An 8,170-nucleotide genomic window follows, 5' to 3' on the forward strand; every position below is an offset into this window, starting at 1 on the left:
CCGCCGTGCCGCCGTGCGCCGCCGTGCCGCCGTGCGCCGCCGTGCCGCCGTGCGCCGCCGTGCCGCCGTGCGCCGCCGTGCCGCCGTGCGCCGCCGTGCCGCCGTGCGCCGCCGTGCCGCCGTGCGCCGCCGTGCCGCCGTGCGCCGCCGTGCCGCCGTGCGCCGCCGTGCCGCCGTGCGCCGCCGTGCCGCCGTGCGCCGCCGTGCCGCCGTGCGCCGCCGTGCCGCCGTGCGCCGCCGTGCCGCCGTGCGCCGCCGTGCCGCCGTGCGCCGCCGTGCCGCCGTGCGCCGCCGTGCCGCCGCGCTCCCCCCTCTAGCAGGTAGGCTGGGCCGTGCCGCCCGGCTCCCCTCCGGCCGCCTTAGCGCCCGAGCGCTGCTCCTCGGCGTCCCCGAGTGAACCCTCCGGCGCTGTGCGGAGCCACCCGCAGCCGCCGTGCCTCGTTCGGGGAGTCGGCGCACCGCCACCTGCTGCCGCCTCCTCTGTGCGGCAAATCTCCGCTGCTGATGCTTCGTGCGGGATGAGCTTCAAGGGTTACAGGAACTGCTCTGGGACTCCTCTATGCATATATATATACGTGCCACGGTTGGCTATAGGGGTGTGTTTAGGTACACGTATGTAAACATGTGGAATAGCAAGTCATACGTGCGCATGTGTTTGCATCTGCAAACAAACAAGCACAAAAGCAGCAGCTGAATAAATGCGTTTACTCTGCTAAGCTGTCGGTGGATTTGCGTTGGTGTGAGCACCTTTCAATCTCAACATCCAAATAACTCTCTGTAGAACACTTTATTTTCACTTCCATTTTTAGCTGCCGTGTATTTGGGCAGCAGTTTGCAATGAGACTCAAGACAGGGAAGGTGGCTCTGTTCCACGAGCCCACCTGTGTGCGGTGGGAGCGCATTTACAGGCACGAAGGGCTGTGAGGTGTTCAGCAGTCGGAGACAAGAATCACGTGCAGGGAGTAACAGTGCAAACACGAGAGTGCGTGGCAGTGTGTGATGAAGGTCTGGCCGTCTGTTTGCTGTTGGCCCTTCTGGATGTCAGGACAGCCAGACAGGTTGTCCTTCATCATGTGCACTGTGCTCTAAGGATTGGCTCTTACGGCTGCTTTGGTTGGGCAGCAGTAATTCACTGCGCTCATTAGGATCTCAGCATCAGTCTGTAACTTCCACTTCTTGGTCCTGCTTTGAGTTCCTAGGAGCCCTCGCACTAAGAGCAGACTTTTATAGACCCGACTGGTGCAGAGGCAGCTTTACAGGAGGAAAGTGTGTCCGTTCGCTTGCGTTCTGGGCATTAATTAATGAAGGGGCCACAAAGATACAGCGCAACTGACAGGTTCAATCCTGCATGGAGCCATTTCTGCCTGTGTTCAAAACCTATTTTGTCCTATTTCCAGGTGAATATTTACTGCCAGCAGTGTGAGGAGAAGCCGAGTGTGCTCAGAGGAAACAGGCTGACTGAATAAGGGGGGACAGTGCCATCTGTGTGCAGTGCTGGAAGGTGGGCCAGCTGCCGCTCAGACACACAGTAACACAGAGTGCTGTGACAGAGTTGGACAGGGATGGACTTTCACAGGACAGCAGCTCTAAGTGCTCTTGTGAGGGACTGAGATCAGGGTTTTTCTCAGGTGTGTGACTGCAGTCGCTGTTCAGTCCATCACAGGGTGATGCAGTCAGACTCCTGGGGCTGAGGGGCAAGAAGGGCTTCCTTGACAAAGTCCTGGGCAACCAAAACGCTTTGAATGCGGAGCGCCTGTGCATGTGTTTTCATGCCGTTTGCCCTTCACATTGTGGTGCCTCTCTGTGGTTCAGAGCTAAGCAAACCAACCTGCAGCACTTGCTACTTCCTAGGGTGACCCTAATCCTACCTGTTCACCTGTTGGATATTAAGTCTCCAGGTTCGGGGGTTTGTTTGTCTTTTGGATTAGGCTTTCCTATCTCCTAAATGAGAATTAGACAGGACTGATTTTTCTCACGCTGCAGTTAATGCATCTTGCAATGCACGCTGCACTTATACTTTGCAAAGAAGTTACATAGGTCATTAACCTTCCAGCACAGGAGGCACAGCAGCACTTCATTTGAGTACCCAGGATTTATTTTGCAAAGTTCCATTTGTGAAAGGCAAACAAAATGCACAGCAGTAAGTTAACAAAACCTGAAAAACAGAGTTTGAACATCAGAAATTGCTGCAGTCAAAGCCATCTGAGAATCCAAGTCTCCAGGAAACAAGTAAAGCAAATCCTCTCCAGGACTGTGCCCTGGGGGCTGCATTGGTGCAATGGCTGTCAAGCTTGAGGCTATTCTGCGGCGCAGAAGCAGGCAGTGGTATGAGCTGTGCTTTCCTGCCAGCTGTGCTGAAGCTGGGATTGACGTTTCAATCTCTTGCAGGTAGGAGACTTGGTGAGCATTATTGCTATGCCACCAAAGGAGCTGAGCCCCTGGTGGAGAGGCAAGCGTGGCTTTCAGGTAGGCACACGCTTCTGACTAGAGAGCCCAACTTCAGTAGAGTCTGGAATCTCAGCTTGGAGCTGCTCTGCCTGCACAGGATGGCTTCCGGATGCAAACGGTTGCCCTGTGTCGGTGTCAGAGGACCTTCCCTTTGGCTCTGGGCTGGGGCTAATGCCCAGCTGTCTTTTTGTTCTTGTTACAGGTTGGATCTTTCCCTGGTGAGTGCGTGGAACTCATCAGCGGAAAGGTTCCCGAGTCCCTGGTCGCTTCATTGCCAAAGCCAGGTACACATGTTACATTTGACAATGCGGGTTAGTAAGCTGGGGTCAGAGCGTGGCTTTCAGGGGGTTGGTTAATGCCCGAGTTGAGCAAGATTAGCAAGGATGACTGCATTAAGGTCCATGGGAACACGGAGAGATCTGGCCCAATCCCACTGTGTTTATTCCTGGGCTTGGGGAAGTCACAGAATCCTCCTGGAATGGCTTGGGCTTGGAAGGTGCCTAAAGGATCATCCTCAGGCTCCAAGGCCCCTGCCTCAGTCTGGGTGGCCAGCCTCTGCATTTTGTAGGAGACGAGAGCAGGGATGGGGAAAATCCGTTCCTGCGTGTCCTTGTTGGGAATGTTCTTCCCATTGTTACGTGCTCTGCCTCATCCAACCGATCCAAGCCTGAAACGAACTGGTTTCTCTGTTTTGTTGCGCAGTGCCGAAGAAACGGGGCAAGCTCCCACCCTTCCTTCGTTCGGTGGTGAAGGCCCGCCCCAGGAGATCGGAGCAGCCGGAGCCGGAGAAGGAAGGGGTGTTTGGGTGTGACCTGGGGGAGCACCTTCTCCGCTCTGGCCGTGATGGTAAGGAACAGCCCATTGCTGAGATCTTCCTCGGTTGGGCATCTGAAGATGATAGGTCGTGGCATTTCTGGAAAGCCAGGAAGACATCTCTGTGCAGTTTCCTCACAGCTGTCTCTGCCAGCTTTCTCCTCTAAGGAGGAAGCAAGCAGTGGCCCGTCTGGGCTTAGTTGAATGGGATGGGAGAAGAGCACGGCCTGAAGCAGAACTTGAGTAAGAAGCTGAGCTAACCGCTGGCTCTTGTTCTGTAGTCCCCCAGGTCCTGCAGAGCTGCGCCGAGTTCATAGAGCAGCATGGCGTGGTGCGGGGGATCTACCGCCTGTCCGGCGTGGCGTCCAGGATCCAGCGCCTACGGTAAGAGTGCTGCGACTGACACAGCTGTCAGCAGGGGCACGTGCCATGCTGCGGGCGTTCCGAGGAACCCCTTCCTTGTCTTGACTGTATTTGGTGTGGCTTTGGACTTGCTTTCCTCTTTCTCAAAGCCCTCTGCCCAATCCTGTGTCCTTCTCTGCAGCCATGAATTTGAGTCGGAGCAGGTTCCCGAGCTCAGCGTCCGTGACATTCACAGCGTGAGCTCCCTGTGCAAGATGTACTTCAGGGAGCTCCCAAACCCTCTGCTGACCGAGCAGCTGTATGACAAGTTCTCGGTAAGCTCAGGGCAATGTCTTGGAAATGACACGTACCTCTTCCCTGGGCATCGTGGCTGATGGTTGCAGCAGTGCCCCAGCTCCGAGGTCTTATTTCTGTTAGCCCCACGAGGCATGTCTTTGCCACCTCCTGCCTCTGGCTGATGCCACTTCTGGTGGTGCCAGGAGGTGCTTACTTAAACTATACACGACGCTTGCGAGAATTCCCTTCCCTTTGCTATTCCCGCCTGGTGTCTGAATCCCTTCCTGCCTTTTTCCAGGACGCTGTTTGTGCTGCCACGGAGGAGGAGCGGCTGCTCAGAATGCAAGACACCATCCAGCAGCTGCCCGCTCCTCACTACAGGTCAGTGCTGCGCTCGGTCTGCTGAGCTCAGCCCTGCTGCCTTTCAGAGGGCCATGATGCGATTCCAGGTGTTGCCTCACGCTGGCAGCATCATGCCTGTGCACGCTGAAGCGGCTGAAGGCTGCGTCGGGTTGGTTGACTGGGTCAGTTCCTTGGCATGGGGGCACGGTTGGTGCAGCCGATGGCTGCGGCTGTGCTGTGCTGGGGCTTGGTGCTGCAGCGTGGTGGCACTGGGAATGTTTTACCTACTTCATATTCAGGGACGGTAGCAATGACAACAACCAGCATGAAGTGAGGTTTGTTTTGTGCGCTGCAGCACGGCTTGCTTTTTGGTGCTGAACATCTGCCCCTCTTGTTTTCCAGGACGCTGGAGTACTTAATGAGACACTTGGCGTCTCTGGCCGGGAACTGCTCCGTCACCAACATGGGTGCTCAGAACTTGGCCATAGTGTGGGCTCCAAACGTCTTAAGGTAAACTTCTTCTTCCGTTTCAACACGATGCTTAGTTCTGCTCTCCCCCAACCTCCAGGGGCACAATTTCTAGATGACAGTTTCTAGTCACTTGTTTAGCTGGGACTGCTGTGTCCCTGATGATCCAGGAGAATTTCGTCAGTGGCATCGCTGATTGCCCACTGCGGAAGTCTCCTGAGCCCAGTTTGACAGTTTTTGGCTACAGAAATTCAGACTGGGGGAAATGATCTTGGGGAAATGACTTGTAAGATCTGCCTTTTCTTCAGATCCCAGCAGAGCCAGTCTGCCTCCACCTACGGAGAAGCTGCCTGCATGGAGCTGCAGACACAATCGACTGTGGTGGAGTTCATCATTAGCCACACAGATGTCCTCTTCAGCTCCAAATCCACACCAGCCGTGGGAGAGGGAGCAGGTGAGTGTCTTCCTCCATTAGCTTGATGTTGATCTGACACCTTGATCCAAGCTGCCTTGGATCTTCTCCAAGACCTTTGAAAATGCTCTTACTGTTGAAGAGACAGCAGGCTTCTGGGCTTAGATTAGAATATGGTGCCCAGTTCCTGGGTCCTGAGTGTCCAAACCCATAACTTACATGGAGAAAACCATCACTGCTGTTAAGATGTTTTGCAAGAAGGTGAAGCTTGATAGAAGTGTGGCAGCAAAGCTTTCTGAGTTCCCAGTCCGCTAGTTTTTCTAGGGTTTTTGTTTGCCTGTTATGATACAGTGAGCTGCTCTTAATTGTGGCTGTGTCCTTTGCCACGAGCATACCTCTAGAGCACACGGTTCTTTTGAGCTCCTCTTCTTCCAGTGGCTCGGATAAGAAAGTCTGAGAGAAATGCAGAACTGGGATGGCTGTGCTGCTGCTTTCTGATCCTCCCTCTTACCTGTGGTTTCCCCTTGCAGGGCACAGCTCTCTGGCCGAGCCCAAGATTGTGTGGGATTCTCCTCCTGCCACAAAGCTGCTCACGCTGCAGGAGGCACAGGCAGAGAGGAGAGGACAGAGCAGCTCTCCCACGGCGACGCAGAGCAGCGATGTCGAGGTGGAGGAAGGACCCACAGCTGATCTGAGGATCTTCCACACAGTCCTTGATTTTCCATCTGAAAGGTAAAGAGGACTTCCCTTTCCAGCCCCTGTCATCATTGGTCGGGTGGGTTTTATTGGTTCATTTTTTGTCCATTTTATATATATGAGCCTGCCAGCTCCTGTCCTTTCCGGCTGTGGAGCCTTTGCTCCTATGCTGCGCATCTTGCTTGCCATGGTTGAGAGGAGTGTAGCCAGCAGGACTTGAGGGTTGAGCTGTAGGAATGGAAGCGTCCTCTGCAACTGTTGTCAAGGGCTTGGAGCAGCTCTTCCCTCACCCTGCACCACGACTGGCAGCATGCTCTGTTTTCTCTCTCCAGACCAAGCGTGCCCAGCACGAGGAAGCAGTCACCAGCTGGCAGTTGGCGTTCCTGCTTCTGCCTGGGCAAACCATCCCCTGCAGCTGAACGCCAACTGCAGAGCAGTGCCAGGGAGCCCTCAGAAGCAGAAGTGTTGGTCCTGGCAGGTAAGGGTGCAAATCCAGCTTTCAAAACACTGCTTGTCAGCAGCACAGGTAGGATTCATGCTTTCAGTGGGCTTCCACCTGATCCTCTCCAGGACTGTGTCCTAAAAGGAAACAGATCAGAAAGGTGAGCTCTTCCCCCCTTGGAGCACCCACCCACGTAACGTCCATGTAATTTCTAAGGATGCTGCCCAGACAAAGACTGAGGATGCTTCAGGAGAAGACCTTCCTTGCTAAGCCAAACAGAACAAGTAAGGTACCAAAAGATTTAGAGCTAATCTAAACCTTAAAGCATATAGGACCTTACAGCATCAGCCTTAAAGCGTAGAAGCATGACCAGCAGGTGGAGGGAGGTGGTGCTGCCCCTCTACACTCCTCTCACTGAAACCCCATCTGGAGTACTGCATGCAGTTCTGGAGCCCTCAACACAAGGAGGACCTGGGGTTGCTCAAGCAGGTCTAGAGGAGGGCCATGAAGGTGATCAGAGGGGGCTGAAAGCACCTCTACTATGTGGACAGGCTGAGAGGGATGGGGCAGGTAGCAAAAGAATGAGGGGAAATGGCTTTAAACCAGAAGAAGGTGGATTTGGATATTTTGACTACTGTGAGAACTGTGGGTACAATGCTTGACAGACTCATTGTAGTATAATAAGCTTGAATTACTTACAAGTCATTAGAAGTCCTCTGAATTAAGACTGAGAAAATATCACAGACTTGAAGAGAAGCACTTTTTCCCCTTGTAGGTAGATTGTTCTCTTTATTCCCTGTACCTAAAAAGAAGTAACAGTGACTCCACAGATGATCTCTCCTAGATAAAACTTACATTTTACATCTATTCTTACTGAAGTTATACAGAAAGCTTGGAATGCCATTGTTGACATTAGTACAGCATCTCCAGAAGCGCTCAGTTCAGCTTTCCTCATTTATTTCCAGAAGTTACAGGAATGAATTTATTTCTTTAAGTATTTGTGAACTGTAATTCCCCAAACTTGCTTGGTTCTCTGAGCCACGTGTTGATATTTTCCACCTCTTAGTGAAACATTTCACTAATGTGAGTTAAGCCAGCATGTGACATCTGTTGTTCGTCCATAAGTTTCTGTTTTGAGTCTGCCTGGACTTCCAGAGACCAATAAGGATTTTAGCATGGTAGAACAGAACATAGAAATAACATAGAAAGGCTGAGAAGACACAATTAAAGGAGAAAAAAGAATAAATGTGAACGTTTATTACCTCTGATGTTAATGCTGAGAGACTCTTCTCCTGTTGTGAAGCACAGAAAGCTCTGTTGCACAGTCTTCATCGAGGTGTCCCAGCTGCAAGAATAAGACCTATACTGAGGAAGCAGCTTTCAAGTCATCTCACAGCCCAGTCTCACCGTGATAGTGCTCTGCTATGCAGCAGTCAGTAATTAGCCATGATTTCAGATGCTTTTCTAAGCAGTTAGTGTTATGGCTACCTATTACAAGGAGCAAACAGAAAGAGCCATCCAACTTCAGCAACTAGTCCCTCTGTGGCAACAGGTTCTGAGCTCTGAATTCAAGTACAAAACCTGTCAGCAGATGAGACTTTTGACTAGAGCAGAAGTGACGCTTCTGTCTCCTCTTCATCACTAGTTACACGGCATGCACAGCACAGCTGTTCTGCAGAGAAACAGCGCCACCCAGTGACCAACGGCAGCCATTGCCTGCAAATACACGGCAACTTCCCAGTATCTGCAGCAACCATCTCCCCACACGTGCACTTACTGAACCAGTGAACAGCATCAGAAGGACCTTGCACGAGACAAGGGTGACTTAACAGTTGTTTAACTGCAGTCCGCTTCTTTGGGTCTACCTAGTGGGCAGAAACACTCGAGCTGTTACTTACAGCACTGAAAAG

General features: G+C 52.7%; 1 long non-coding RNA gene across 1 annotated transcript; it reads right to left on the reverse strand.

Moving 5' to 3' along the window:
• Nucleotides 1–2,073: 2,073 nt before the first annotated feature.
• LOC140264747 (uncharacterized) lies at nt 2,074–7,302 on the reverse strand. Its single transcript, XR_011906099.1, has 2 exons — nt 6,960–7,302; nt 2,074–6,397 (listed from the first exon to the last, which is right to left on the reverse strand). It is a non-coding gene; the product is annotated as an uncharacterized lncRNA (long non-coding RNA).
• Nucleotides 7,303–8,170: the final 868 nt, after the last annotated feature.

Source organism: Excalfactoria chinensis, assembly GCF_039878825.1.
Source record: "Excalfactoria chinensis isolate bCotChi1 chromosome Z unlocalized genomic scaffold, bCotChi1.hap2 SUPER_Z_unloc_3, whole genome shotgun sequence".
Taxonomy (NCBI): Eukaryota; Metazoa; Chordata; class Aves; order Galliformes; family Phasianidae; genus Excalfactoria; species Excalfactoria chinensis.